This window comes from Lithobates pipiens, unplaced genomic scaffold (assembly GCF_037356315.1).
Source record: "Lithobates pipiens isolate NorthernLeopardFrog02 unplaced genomic scaffold, aLitPip1_a1.2 Scaffold_11, whole genome shotgun sequence".
Classification (NCBI taxonomy): domain Eukaryota; kingdom Metazoa; phylum Chordata; class Amphibia; order Anura; family Ranidae; genus Lithobates; species Lithobates pipiens.
The window spans coordinates 19,944,531-19,960,430 of record NW_027507696.1 but is presented as its reverse complement, the minus strand read 5'-3'; the positions used below and the strand labels follow the sequence as shown (position 1 = coordinate 19,960,430).

Here is a 15,900-nt window from a genome sequence, read left to right as displayed (position 1 = left end):
AAAGTGGACCTGAGCTAAACTGAAGATTTGCCATCTTGTTGGGAACATTTAGAAATATAAATTGTGTCTTAGCAGTTAGAAGTGCCCCAAAAAATTAACCTTATGTCTTGAGTTTCTTCTGAAAAATAGCAGTGCATTTCCTTTGGCTACAGCCTTATAGTTCTATATCTGCAGCGTGAGGTCATCTAAAGCACTGCTTCCTCTGACTTCCAGTCTCACCAGATTTGGAGTGAGACCTGATGATGTTACTGCTGTGCTGTTCACTGTTTTTGCTGGAGTGAAAGCTGTACCTGAAAAAGGTTCATTCATTCTGTGGATCTCTGCATTCTAGATCTCTCAGGCTGCTTTTTGATCATTCCCCCAACTGGTCATCAGATCAACAGTCATCTGCTCTGAAGAAAATACAGAATATGACATGGTAAGTCATTAATTGGGAAAAATCTATTGAAGGGAGACTACATACAACACTGGTGAATAGTCTTTTGTCTTTTGCCACTTTTTGGGCACAACTTTTTTTTGGATAAGAAAATAAATGGCCATACATGGTTCGGTTTTTTTGTTTAGCCAGCGGACTGAATGAAACAACTAAACCGATTCCCCATACATTCGAGGTAGATGGGGGAATCCTCCCCACGGCACTATTGTTTTCTGTCAGAATACATGGATTAGTGCTGCAGCCTATGGCCTGCAGCGCTGATAAAGCAGCTGTAGAACAGAAGTTGATCAGTAGATTAGCTTCTGTTCAACTGTAGAGGCCAAACTTTGACTGAAATTTCAATTTAAATTTATATATGGCCAGCCAGCTTTACTATGTCTCCTATGGTGCTTGACAGCCTATTTTAGGAAGAAAAAAGTACACTGTTCTTGCTATGACTACAAATACAATGATTCATTCAGAACAGCCTAAGCTAGGATCACATGGCCTCTGCCTATCAGAAGCATTATTCAATTGCCCATTTTGTCTATATTGTCTCAGGCCTGGTTCACAACTACCGTATATACTCGAGTATAGGCCGACCCGAATATAAGCCGAGGCCCCCAATTTACCCCCAAAAAAACTGGCAAACTTATTGACTCGTGTATAAGCCGAGGGTGAGACATGCCTGTCCATCCCTGTGTGTGTGTCCGTCCATCCCTGTGTGTCCGTCCATCCCTGTGTGTCCGTCCATCCATCCCTGTGTGTGTGTGTGTCCATCCATCCATCCATCCCTGTGTGTGTGTGTCTCCATCCATCCATCCATCCATCCCTGTGTGTGTGTGTCTCCATCCATCCATCCATCCATCCCTGTGTGTGTGTGTGTCTCCATCCATCCATCCATCCATCCCTGTGTGTGTCTCCATCCGTGTGTGTGTGTGTGTGTGTGTGTGTGTGTGTGTGTGTGTGTGTGTGTGTGTGTGTGTCCAGCCTACCTTTGTCCCGAGCCTCCGTCCCGTGCCTTGCCTCCTTGCCTCCGTCCCGTGCCGTGACTTGCCTCCTTGCATCCGTCCCGTGTCGTGCCGTGCCTTGCCGCCGCCGTCCCGTCCCGTCCCGTGCCGTGCCTTCCCTTGCCTCCGTCCCGTGCCCTCTTCGTCGGCGGCCATTGTAAAGTTCAAAAGCTGCGCCGCCGCCTTCGCCTGTGATAGGCGGAACACTGAATTTCCCAGCAGCCTGTGTTCCGCCTATCACAGACGTCGTATCATCCTCGTCCGTAGTACGAGGATGATACGATGTCCGTGATAGGCGGAACACAGGCTGCTGGGAAATTCAGTGTTCCGCCTATCACAGGCGAAGGCGGAGCCGGAGGCGCGGCTTTTGAATAGAATGGCCGCTGTCTGTCTGCTCGACACGCTGATCGAGCGGGCAGACAGCGATGACTCGAGTATAAGCCGAGGGGGGCACTTTCAGCCTCAAAAAAGAGGCTGAAAATCTCGGCTTATACTCGAGTATATACGGTATGTGTTTTTTTTTTTTTTGGTGCTTTTTGCAGAAACACACTACAGTTCATTTAACATGGTTTCCTATGGGACACGTTCACATCTATGCTTTTTTCAGCCACTGTGTTTTTGGAAAAGGTCAGGCACTTTTTTAAACTCAAAACTGTGCTTTTTTGGTTCTACAGACTTCAATGGAGAAAGTGCAGGAAAGCATGTAGTGCATTTTTGCCACGACTTTACACCAATTTTTTCCATGATTTGCATTTTTTTAACTACCCAACAACAAATTGGGCAAAAAAAAAGCATAAAAAAGGCAAATTGCGGCAAAATCGCACGTGCAAAAAATGCAAAAAGCACTGCAGGAATGATCAAAAGCAAACTGCAAAGTTGTGAACGGGAGCCTAAGTCAGACTGCAGCTTGAGAGTCAGAGATTGCGGGTCAGGGTCCTTTGAACTACTTGACCTCACATTATGTTTCCCAGCTTCTTGATGTGTGTATCATAATTGAATAACTGAATTCCATAGTTATTTACACCTCTCTTAAAATGGAGTCCCGCGTTTTTTTTTTAAGTGAGCAGTTACAAATACTTTTAAAATATGGACACTTGGGGCGTGGCCTGACCTTGCATGGAGTAGGACGCATGTCTCCGGAGCTCCGCCGAGGAATCCTGTCTCCCACGCTGATCCTGTGACACCACAGCACCGATACTCACCTGAACACGTCTGGCAGGCGTCCCTCCATTCCGGCGCATATGTCTCCCTCAAAATCCCAACGATCGGCGGCGGCGCGGTTGTCACAATACCGCCGACATGTGAGTGAGGAGGGGGAGGAAAATGGCGGCGCGGAGGAGCCGGGAGGGCCGCGTGTGGCGGGAGACACGGACAGGCTTCTTGAAGCCATTACATTATGCCGCACGTCCCTTACATCCCAAATTGAGGAAGTGCAAATGGACATATCTTTATTGAGGCAGGACTTTCAGAAACTGCGTGACCGGGTAAGGGACACTGAGACCCGTATTAGCAATGTGGAAGACGCTCTCCCACCACTGCAAAATGATGCTGATCACATGCAGAAGCAAATAGACCTCCTGATTGCTAAACAGGACGAAATGGAAAATCGCATACGCAGATGCAACATCCGATTGATTGGTCTTCCGGAGGGGGCTGAAGGTAAGGACCCCACAACTTTTCTGGAACATTTGCTGATAAGTACCTATGGCCGAGAGTCTTTTTCCCCCATGCTGGCGGTTGAACGCGCGCATCGTATGCCTGCCAGGCCTCCACCTCAGGGTGCACCTCCACGCACCTTTATTGCAAAACTCCTGAATTATAAGGACAGAGATGCTGCCCTCCGCATGGCCCGGGAAAAGGGTAATATCCCTGTGGGCAATACTAAAGTTGCAATCTTTCCTGATTTTTCCGCGGACGTCCAGAAACGCCGACAGAGTTTCATGGAGGCCAAAAGATTACTACGTGCACGGCAAGTGAAATACTCTATGCTATTCCCAGCACGCCTCAGGGTGGAGGCAGGAGACCGGGCGCTCTTCTTTGAACAACCCAGAGAGGTCATAGCATGGCTGGAACGCAGAGTGCCTCAAGATGGAGCTGCCTGAGATCCTTTGGGACGTGTGAGCTAACACTTTTTTTTGTTTCTCCCCTGGTGTCCTGGAACTGTGGCAGGTTGCCTGATCTCTCTTTGCTGCTCTATTATCGCTAGGGTGCTTGCATCTGAGGCGTATGTTACCTTTATGCCCTTGCTACTTTGAGATCTGCTGAACTTTCCGATTCTGGGACATTTGCGCCTGCTGATGGTGTCAACGTTTATGGATCAACTTTTTCCCTTTTTTCTTAGTGTCCCTGTTGAGGGACCTTTTCTGCAATACATACCTGTTTGTTTTGTTTCAACAATTTTGGTTTTCCTTTTTTTTCTTTCTTCTTTTTTCTCCCGGAGCAAGGGGAGACATGTTAGACCTACGGTCTAATTGCACGGTGCAGCGAAAAACTGCTCCATTGTCTGCTGGGACTTCTTCTTGTTATGAGGGAGCTGGTCACTGGGACTGGACAGCAACTGACACTTTTGCCTATTTACCCGGGTCACCACTGTGTGCTGTTATACAGGGGGCTCTGCTTTGCCTTGCCCTCTGGTACCGGTGGCCGCCACCCTCTTTCAGACTTATTGTTCTAAATTTTCTTATTGATTTAATGAAACTGGTTTTCCCAGCCAGACATGTTTGGTTTTTCAGGGAATATGCCCGCACAAGTTGGGGTTGGTGCAGGGTAGGGTGGGGGGAGGGGGGTGCTTTGGTTAGGGTTTCCATGCAGAAGATTACTATAAATAAGTTGAAGTATGTATTTGGACTAAGTGTTGCTTTTACTGAATGTTTTTTACCACTACTGCCTATGCAGCCCCTGTTTGGGCTTGATCAAGCACAAATGTATTGGGGTGCGTTTATAGGAGGGCTGTTAGGGGGTAAGCCGACTGCACTTCTTACTTTATATGACTCTATATGGCATCTATACGGTTTCTTACCTGGAACGTGAGGGGCCTGCGTGATAAAATTAAGCGCGCGGCAGCCTTCACGTTCCTCAAAAAGCAAAGGGCGGAAGTGATGGTGCTAGTTGAGACGCATGTGGAGGGTGGACTGCAGATGGCCCTTAAACGCCCTTGGATTGGGTGGGCATTTCATTCCACCTACACGTCTCATTCGAGGGGGGTTTCGGTACTTGTAGCTAAGTCTGTCCAATTTGAACTTTGCGAAATTCTTACTGACTCACAGGGCAGGTTTGTTTTTCTACATGCTAAATTGTATGGGGAACCCTACCTTATTATGGCCTTTTATATCCCCCCTCCATTTACCATGACGTTGGTTGTTGAGGGGCTGTCTTTTATGTCCAGACATCCGGCGGTTCCTGTTATCTGGCTGGGGGATTTCAACACTACGCTTAACCCTTCCCTGGATAGGCTCAAACCCCCCGAGTTGATGATGGGGCAAGCTGGGACCACTAGGTTGTCCAGGCTTATAACCACCATTCACCTTGTGGACACTTGGAGACACAAATTCCCTCAAAAGAAGGAGTATTCATGCTTCTCACCCACACATGGTTCTCTCTCCCGTATTGACTTTATACTAATATCTAAACAACTCACTCCCAGACTCAGGGAAGTATTGTTCTGCCCCAGACTACTTTCGGACCACAGCCCCTACTCTGTAGTGCTTGACGTACCCCTGGGTAGGCCTCCGCGGGCGTGGCGGCTAAATCCGTTCTGGCTGACATTATTACCCGAAGATGACACTATTGAGGCGGAGTGGATAAAAATTTTTGAGGATAATGACCACACGGCCTCAGTTCCAGCAGTGTGGGATACATTTAAATTACACGCTCAATCGGTGCTGACTGCTCACATTAATAGGCTCAAAGCTGACTCGGCTACTGTCATTATTGAGGCTGAGGCAAATTTGAGCTCCATGGAACGCACCTACATAGATGACCCGTCTGCGGCAAACGCTGATGCACTTAGACTACAGTCGAGAGTGGTTTCCCAGCTGCACCAAGACAAGGCCCGACAGAAACTTTTTTTTACCAAACAAAAATATTTTGAATCCGGGGAAAGAGCTGGTAAGTTGCTAGCATATTTGGTGCACAGGGAAGACAGGCCCCCGGTTGTTATTTCTTTGCGGGGTCAGGGTGATACAATGATCACGGACCCTTCTGAGGTGACAGCTAGATTTCGGGACTTTTTTGCGGACTTATACACCACTACAGTCTCAGACGACACCACTCCGATGGACGGCTTTTTGGCTCAGGTTTCCCTCCCCCAAGTTACGGAGGAACAGGTGCAGGCTCTGGAGGCTCCTCTGACCACCGATGAAATAGTGGGTGCTATTGCGGAATTTGCCAAATCCAAGTCGCCGGGGTCAGATGGTCTTCCCATTGAATTTTATTCCCGTTACCAAGACGTGCTGGCGCCTAGGCTTCTCGCCCTCTACGGGAGTCTTTTTGATACACTGACATTGCCTCCGTCCATGAGGGAGGCAACGATAGTTTTGATTCCCAAACCTGGAAAAGATCCGGGTTTCCCGGAATCATACCGCCCAATCTCCCTATTGCAGGTAGATATTAAGATCTTAGCTAAAATACTCGCTACTAGATTGAACGGAGTGATCCTTAGCCTGATTCAGGCTGACCAGGCGGGCTTTATGCCGGGGCGGAATACGTCGTTCAATCTACGCAGGCTTTATATAAATCTACAGGCAACGCATGAGGCGGTGGGTGAGCATGTGGTAGTGACACTTGACACGGCTAAGGCATTTGACTTAATGGAATGGGAGTATTTGTGGAAGTGTCTAGCGGGATACGGCTTTGGCCTGAACTTTATCCGGTGGGTGAGGCTGCTGTATCATCACCCAACGGCTAAGGTGGTGGCGAATGGGTGGTCCTCCTGGGCGTTTGGCCTTAGTAGGGGTACCAGACAGGGGTGCCCACTGTCCCCGCTACTATATGCCTTGGCTGCTGAACCTTTAGCGGTGTCGATTCGTGCGGACCCTGCGATCAGGGGACTGACGATGGGTCGACTAACCGAAAAAATCAGTCAATACGCTGATGACACGCTGTTATACCTGGCAGACTCTGGCCCTTCCCTCGCAAAGGCCCTGCACATGATAGAGTGGTTTGGTAGCTTTTCCGGTCTTCGTATAAACTGGGAAAAATCCCAAATTTTGCCTATTGACAGTTTTCCACAGTCAGAATCTCAGGCCAGTCTGCCTCTTCAGCGAGTTGGCACTATTAAGTATCTGGGTGTATATGTCTCTAGGAATCCAGCAGATTACATTGCGCTGAATGTAGAACCATTATTCTCCCTGGTGCGTACCAAGATTCAGGCCTGGTCTCGCCTCCCCCTTGGGGTTTGGGGGCGCGTTAATCTGATTAAAATGGTCCTATTACCTAAAATACTGTATGTGTTGTGGCATGCCCCGGTATATTTGCCGCTGAAATATTTTAAATCCCTTGAAAGTCTCCTTAGGCCCTTTGTATGGGGGAATAATAGACACAAGCTTGCTTGGCAGGCTTTGAAAAGCCCGACTGATATGGGGGGCATGGCTCTTCCAGATCTAAATCACTACTATGTTGCCTCACAACTGTCTCAGCTTTTTCATGTAGACAAGACTGATAAACAACGTTTTCTTACCCTTCTCTGCCCTACTTGGGCACAAATTGCAGATGATCCGATAGCTGCTATCTCGACGGGGGCGGGGAGCTCTGTCGTGGAGCCAGGTAAACACTCCATGCTTTTTCATTACAGAAGGATTTGGGATCTGGCATCCACTAAACTGAATGTTACATCACCAAATGACTATACCCCACTTTGGCATAACAAACGATTGCCGGAACTTCAAAAGATCCAGGGTGTTCAGTTGTGGGTATCGAGGGGAATATACTACCTGCATCATCTGATTCACCATGGTACTATTAAAACGTTTCAGGCGCTGCAGGAGGAATTTGGTATTCCAAACACTATGCTATTTCAGTACCTACAGGTTCAGCATGCACTTAGAGCACAATTTCCGCAGTCATTGCCTCGGCCTGCTCCCAATCCTATTGTCGCCATAGTGAAGGATACTGATCCCAAAAAGCTTATCTCGTGCTTTTATGGTATGCTTACGGTCCCCGTCTCCGCGAGACTAGCGTATGCTCTGAAGTCCCGCTGGGAGGGTGATGTGGGTGAACTGACAGACGAGGAATGGGAGGAGGCTCTGGAGACGTGCAAGTTGGTGTCCCCTAGGCTCCAAGACAGGCTTTCTCAGATTTATATAGTGCATAAAGCATACCTCACCCCCCTCAGGACCGCCAAATATAATACGAATCAATCTGTGCTCTGCCCGATGTGTACTCTTGAGACTGGGACGTTCTTCCATCTTATCTGGTCTTGCCCCAAACTGCAGGAACTTTGGAAACAAGTAGTATCATTTCTACATGATGTTATGGGCTCGCCCTTGGCTCTCGACCCCAAACCCTGTCTACTAGGGATATTTCCTGACGTATTAGATAAAATTACTAACACTTTCCTGCAGGAAACCTTGTTTTCTGTTCGAAAAGTGATAGCTAGACAGTGGATGAGGCCCCTTCCACCCCGGGTTGAGGACTGGAAACGGGAAGTTAATTTTACGCTCCCATACAAAAAATTCTTATATAAAAATAGGGGTTGCCCAGCTAAATATCATAGAATATGGGATAGATGGCTGCAGGAGGCTGCCACGTGTGATGAGGGAATTTGATGTAATGTTACAGTAAATAACATGTCAATGTTAGGACTTTCCTTGGCTGTGATACATAATGGCTACTGTAATGGAGAAACGTCTCTTATCTACTGTTATGGTTATGACGCAACACCTTTTGAATGTTCGGTGTATGCCACTGTGATTGTAATCTCTGCAATAATGTTCAATAAACATTACCTGTTTAATGGAAAAAAAAAATATGGACACTTACCTGTCCAGGGCGTCGCAATGTCAGCAACCAAAGCCGATCTGTCCCTCGGCTCTCGGGTGCTGCCGCCGCCATCTTTAGTAAGGGAGTCAGGAAGTGAAGCCTTCTGGCCTCACTTCCTGGTTCCCTACTGTGCATGCGCGAGTCTTGCTGAGTGTTCCCACTGTTCCCCCGCTGTCTTCTGGGACCCGTATGTCTCCCAGAAGACAGCGGGGAGGGGGGGACAGGAAGTGGCGTAGATACCCGCGGGTGGCGCGGGTATCCAAGCCCGGAAGTGGAGTAAAATACCTGTATTAGACAGGTATTTGCTCCCCCTACCCAGGGTTCCAAATGTGACACCGGAGGGGGAAGAGGATTCTGAAAAGCGGAAGTTCCATTTTTGGGTGGAACTCCGCTTTAACTTCAAGGGTTCGTTATGTAATGCTGTTACAGATAGGACAGCCACTGTTATGCCCTGTACACACGGTCGGACATTCCGATCACAAAATCTGTTGGATTTAATCTGACGGATTTTGGCCAAAACTTGTATTGTATACACACGGTCGCACAAAGTTGTTGGAAAATCCGATCGTTCTGAATGAGGTGACGTCAAACACGTACGTCGGTACTATAAACGGGCCAATAGCCAATAGCTTTCGTCTCTTAGTTTATTCTGAGCATGCGTGACACTTTGGATTTTGTTGTCATTTTAGATCCTGCTCTCAAACTTTGTGCGTCGGAAAATCAGACACAAAAAGTCAGATGGAGCCTACACAAGGTAGGATTTTCAGACAACATAATACGATCGCACATTTTCCGTCTGACAATCCGACCGTGTGTACAGGGCATTAGACCTTTGATGACCTCTGACTCTCGCTTAAAGCAGAACTTAACTGCATCTGAGCACCACAAACAGAAAACACTATTTCATTTATTTTTTAATTCAAAGAGAACTCACTCATCCTCCATGCTTTATTTTGTTGTGAAATCACTTTGAAAAACACCCACAGGCATGTACTGGCCATAGGGACTACCGGGAGATTCCCGGTGGGCCGATGGCTCAGTGGGCCGGTCTGGTGCAGTCCTGGAGCCGCTCCTCTCCGACAGTGAGCGATCGCGATTCCCTGCCTGTCAGGAGGAGAAGCTTCCGTCATATGCTAGAGAGAGCATTAGGCGTTATGCTCCCTCCAGCCTGCAGGGGGAGATAGACAGCCGGCCGACTTTCTTTCCTCTCTCCCCTATCACTTTTTATCACATGACTGGAGAGAGGAAGATGAGAAGCTGCCTTCAGAACTGTGAGTACACGTGGGGGGAGGACTCTGGTGTAAGGGGGCTGCTGGGGGGACACCCTGGTGTAAGGGGGCTGCTGGGGGGACACCCTGGTGTAAGGGGGCTGCTGGGGGGACACCCTGGTGTAAGGGGGCTGCTGGGGGGACACCCTGGTGTAAGGGGGCTGCTGGTGGGACACCCTGGTGTAAGGGGGCTGCTGGTGGGACACCCTGGTGTAAGGGGGCTGCTGGTGGGACACCCTGGTGTAAGGGGGCTGCTGGTGGGACACTCTGATGTAAGGGGCCGGTCTGGATGAAGTCCAGGGCCAAATTTCTGTCCCAGTCCAGCTCTGAACACCCACCTAACACTATCTATCCATGGCCTTCCATGGGTTGTGCTTACCTGTGAAAGTCCCCCCCCCCCTTCCAGATGAAAGAAAAAAATGCCCATGAAGACTCCTGGAATGTATGACATCATTTATGTCTAAGCTAGAAACCAGGAAGCAACTGAAGAAAAAAAAAGTTTAACACAAGTAAATGTATTATACCTTCCTATCTATTTATGAAGGCTAGCAGCATTCTTATTAAAAATAGTAAATAATTGAGAGAGTAAATCCCCAGTTTAAAGTGGTTCTAAAATCTAGGTTTTTTTTCTTACCCTAATGCGTTAAGGTAAAAAACACCCCTCTGACTATTCCTTACCCCCACTTATCTGAGTCCTCTATCAATCAGGCACTATGCCCGGCTGCAGCTCTTCTCTCCTGTCTTCCTGCTCTTGCCATTGGCTCCTGCTGTAAGTCAAATCCTGTGGGGAGCATGGCCAAGCTGTGCTGTGTTTGTCTATGGCACACACAGCCCAGCTCAGGAGCATGCAAGCATGTGTGCCCTCCCATAGCACGTGACTTTCTATGGGGGCATTCACGAAGAAGGATGGGAGAGTGCCTTTGGGGGGACCGCCAAAGAAGATGTGAGAGATCGACTATGTGAGAGACTGGGCAAAATCATTGCACAGAGCAGGTAAGCATAGCCTCTTTTTTATTTTTATTTAAAAAATTGCCTTTAGAACCACTTTAATTGTCAAACTCAGACAAACTTAAACTAAATAAGGGAGCAAAAGTATATTAACCACTTGCCACCCGCCATATACCAATATGACGTTGGCAAAGTGGTTGCGATATCCTGACCGGACGTCATATGACGTTGCCAGGATATGAAACCGCTGTGCGCCCCTGGGGGCATGCATCAAGGCGAAAGTTGTTGTTGACAAACCGCAACTCTGATCTAGGTAAAGAGTCTCTGGCAGAGACTCTTTACCATGTGATCAGCCACGTCCAATGACGGCTGATCACGATGTAAACAGAAGGAGCCGTTGATCGGCCTTTCCTCACTTGCGTCTGTCAGGCGCGAGTAGAGGAGAGCCCATCGGCTGCTCTGCTGACAGGGGGGGTCTGTGCTGATTGATTATCAGTGCATCCCCCCGAGGATGACCACACTGGACCACCGGGAAGACGCCACCAGGACCACCAGGGATGCCTACCACTAGTCAACACCAGGTATGCCACACTCGGCCAGCAGGGATGCCAATCAGTGCCCACAATGGGCATCACTGATTCACAGGCATTATTGTTTGGCACTGATTGGCATTCATCAGTACCATCCATTAATGTACATCAGTGCCACCTATCAATGTCCATCCTTGCCCATCCGTGCCACTTGTCAGTGCCCATCCGTGCTGCCTATCAGTGCCCATTAGTGCCACCTATGTGTACCCATCAGTGCCTCCTATCAGTGCCCATCAGTGCCGCATATTAGGGCCCATCATCAGTGCCCATCAGTGTCACCTCATTGGTGCTACCTCATCGGTGCCCATCAGTGCTGCCTTATTAGTGCCCATCAGTGCAGCCCCATCAGTGCTCATCAGGTCTTTTTTTATTTGTTTCGCAGAAAATAAAAATCCCAGAGGTGATCAAATACCACCAAAAGAAAGCTCTATTTGTGGGAACAAAATGATAAAAAATTTAGTTTGAGTACAGTGTTACATGACTACACAATTGTCATTCAAAGTACGACAGCACTGAAAGCTGAAAATTGGTCTGGGCAAGAAGGTGTACAGTATAAGTGCCTGGTATTGAAGTGGTTAAGTAATCCTGCTTCGGTATAATAAAGTAATGAATATGACAACTTGCTCAGTGTTGTCATAGATTAGCAGATGGCCCCCCAGAAAAACCAGGCAAGGAGACATCTGTTCGCCCTCCAATATGCAGGTATCCGCCGCTGTGTATCTTAGGACTATGCCGACAGACAGGAGCAGTGTATTCGTGGAAATGTACCTGTTACTGAGAAGTGGGAGGGATAGGCCCCATTGAGATTTTCCAAAGGTCAGAAGTGCTCATATTCTTCCTTGCAGAAGCCCTAAATGGCCTGAGCTTTGATCTTTGCCACTGGCCATTGAATTGAACCTATTGAAAGCCATGATGTTAAAATATAACTAAAGCCAAAAAGTTTTTGGTTAGTTTTAGAGAGAACAAGAATGGTTAAATCCCATCAGTTTTTTCCTTGCTATCTGTCTCCAATTACCATGATATACCCTCACATTTTGCAACAGGTGAAAGGAAATCCATTTTTAGATAGCCAGCAGTAGTATTCACATTGGGAGCTTTGCTCTCTATACATGTTACATTGACAATATTGAAGCTGGCCATACACTAATAGATTTCATTCAACAGACGTCTAAGGCCCCTTCCACAATGGAGCGGTGGGTGCGTATTTTTAGCGGCGCTTTACTGTCAATTTTGTGGTGCTATTCGCCTGCTAGTGGGACGCTGTTACTCCCCCCCTCTAGTGCGTGAGGAAGGGTTAAAACCACCACAAAGTGCTGCTGCAGCAGCACTATGCCGGTGGTATAGCCGCGCCGCCCCATTGATTTCAATGGGCAGGAGCGGTGAAGGAGTGGTGTATACACCACTCCTTCGCCGCTGCAAAGTTGCTGCTTGCAGAACTTTTTTTAGCATCCTGCCAGTACACCGCTCCAGTGTGAAAGCACTCAGGGCTTTCACATTGGAGAGACAGCAGCGGCTCTTTCTATTTTTAGCGTTATAGCGCCTGCAAAGCGCCCCAGTGTGAAAGGGGTCTAACAGATTTCTCCAACCCCCCGCCAGGCTATTGTATTCCTGCAGCCATGAGCGTCAGAATACCTGAGGGGATTGACTGCAGGCACTGTTTGGCCGACGATTTTCAGGCCAGGTCCTATAAGGCCACACGAATGATCTATTCAGGTCTGCCTGTCAGTTTTTTAGGCGGACCTGAACGGATGCTCCATAGACCCCTATGGATTGTCCGATGTCAACGGTGACATGTCCGCTGACATCCGACCCGCTCCGATCCGAAAAAGTGTGACGGAGGAAAAATCTACTTTTCCATCCATCTGCGGATCAGATTGGGTGACGACCGACTCTGCGGTCCGTCCTCATCCGATCCCCCATAGGGGAGAGCAGCGCTCTGACAGGTCAGTCCCTGTGCAGTGTGCAGAGACGGACCTGTCATCTTCCTGCTCAGCGGGGATAGCGAGCAAGTGGATGTTCACGGGGCGCATCATCACCGATCCGTCCCATGTGAAAGGACGCAAAGAAATCAACTTTTGTCAAGCTGACGGGGTTACCTACTGTTAGAATTCCGGCCCATTTAGAGGAAATTTGAACACTCGAACACTGTTTTTCACATCACCTTGTGATCACTAGGATCTTCCCCAGTATAGCAATGTAAACCTGACAGGGGTTTTAATCCTTAACTATTTTATTGTAAAAACAATGTTGGCTCGTATACACTTTAAGGCCTCATGCACACATGAACTCAAAAATGCCTGTTTCACGGGTGTTTAATGTTTTTTTTTTCTGCCTTTGAATGCCCCTCCATGCTAGCCTGCCTCCATGCACATACAGGAGGTCCCCGAGTTAGGAACCTCCAACATACGAACAACTCCTACTTACGAATAGCAGGTGACGCCAGTGGACACATCGGAAAACAGAGTAAAACGATGTCGGAAAACAGCGGAAACTGCTGTTCTGTGCATGCACGTCCGAATTACACACAAATCTGACTTAGGAACAAACAGGCAGTCCCTAACCTGTTTGTAACTTGGGGACTGCCTGTATACGCTATATTGCCAAAAGTATTGGGACACCTGCTTTTACACGCGGATGACCTTTAATGCCATCCTAGTCTTAGTCTGTAGGGTTCAATATTGCGTTGGCCCACCCTTTGCAGCTATAACAGCTTCAACTCTTCTGGGAAGGCTGTCCACAAGGTTTTGGAGTGTGTCTATGGCAATGTTTGACCGGGCACTGATTTTGAACGACAAGGTCTGGCTCACGGTCTCCACTTTAATTCATCCCAAAGGTGTTCTGTCAGGTTGAGGTTAGGACTCTGTGCAGGCCAGTCAAATTCCTCCACCCCAAACTCGATCATTCATGTCTTTATGGACCTTGCTTTGTGCACTGGTGCGCAGTCATGTTGGAACAGGAAGGGGCCATCCCCAAACTGTTCCCACAAAGTTGGGACCATGAAATTGTCCAAAATGTCTTGGTATGCTGACACCTTAAGGGTTCCTTTAACTGGAAAGTCCAACCCCTGTAAAACAACCCCACACCATAATCCCCCCCACCTCCACCAAATGATCTGGACCAGTGCACAAAGCAAGGTTGATAAAGACATGGATGAGCGAGTTTGAGGTGGAGGAATTTAACTGGCCTGCACAGAGTCTTGACCTCAACCCGATAGAACACCTTTGGGATGAATTAGAGCGGAGACTGCGAGCCAGACCTTGTCATCCAACATCAGTGCCTCACCGCACAGATGTGCTTCTGGACTATTGGTCAAACATTCCCATAGACACACTCCACCAAATGATCTGGACCAGTGCACAAAGCAAGGTCTATAAAGACATGGATGAGCAAGTTTGGGGTGGAGGAACTTGACTAGCTTGCACAAAGCCCTGACCTCAACCTGATAGAACATCTTTGGGATGAATTAGAGACTGCGAGCCAGGCCTTCTCATCCAACATTAGTGCCTGACCTCACATATGGTCAAACATTCCCATAGACACACTCCTAAACCTTGTGGACAGCCTTCCCAGAAGAGTTGAAGCTGCTCCCTTGATATCCACACCCAAAAATGTTTGTTGAGGGGACTATTGCGGTACTAAATAAATCATAAAAGACTTTGTTATAAAAAAATTACAAGTAATTTAATAAGGACAAAAAAATGAAATCCATCAAAACTTTCATATTGCTAAAATCATATACACCACAATTTAATAAACTACCGACGGGTAAGCCCGTAAGGTTTCTATTGAAGAGGGGTACAGAAACGTTTCCTCTACCGGTTTCGCGGCGAACCGCTTCTTCAGGAGGATAGTCTACAGAGTAAATAAAAATATTTGCAAATAATCAAATAGCAGCGAATCATATAATGACATAACAGAAGAGTTACAGTAATTTAAATAGCGAGGGGATCAGCTCACCCATAAAGGAGGAAGCAGTAGATCACAGGACCCATCGGTTTCCTCCCACGGCAGATGCGGGGGGTTGTAAAGGACTCTTCAAATTTAAACAGATATATATGATATGAAAGTTAAAGTGAGATGAGACATTAACCTATACACACCTAAAGAGCGATATATAGGTGAAAAGGGATGGAAAATAGACTGTGTATAGGGGCTGTAAAGAGAGCCTATAAAAAGGAAGTGTTTAATTGTGCATCCTAAGGTGTCCTACGCAAGAAAAAATTACCAAAGAAATGTGACCAAATTGGGAAGAAAAGGAAAAAGAAATGTGGAAAAGGGCAAACCACCACAAAAAATAAGGTAAAAAGGATATAAGTGAAACAAGTGTGAAAGTAAAAGCCAAACATACCGTTTGTGCTATATTATCCAGTGCACACCACCCATGTTCATAGAGAGAGATCGAACAGGGCAACACCATAGTAGCCAAGGAATACAAATGTATAGTGTGCAGGGCAGGTATCACCTACTATATATATATATAATACACTCCCCAAAGGGGGGAACTGGTAAGCATGTATGCACAGGTTGCTGTTGTAGATGGACACCACAGGTGTATTGCAGGTTAGCACACCAGGTAATCATGATAATTAATATGGTAATTCATTAGCCAGGAAACAAACATGAACCTGGGTATTGATCGCCATCTGTGGGGGTACACACAGAGCAATCACTTTAAGCACATATGAAAAAAG

At 47.5% G+C, this 15,900-nt stretch overlaps 1 long non-coding RNA gene across 1 annotated transcript; it reads right to left on the bottom strand.

Annotated features, from left to right (window-relative positions):
* Positions 1–14,802: 14,802 nt before the first annotated feature.
* LOC143961143 (uncharacterized) lies at positions 14,803–15,654 on the bottom strand. Its single transcript, XR_013270420.1, has 3 exons — positions 15,558–15,654; positions 15,167–15,242; positions 14,803–15,061 (listed from the first exon to the last, which is right to left on the bottom strand). It is a non-coding gene; the product is annotated as an uncharacterized LOC143961143 (long non-coding RNA).
* Between the last annotated feature and the right edge of the window lie 246 nt (positions 15,655–15,900).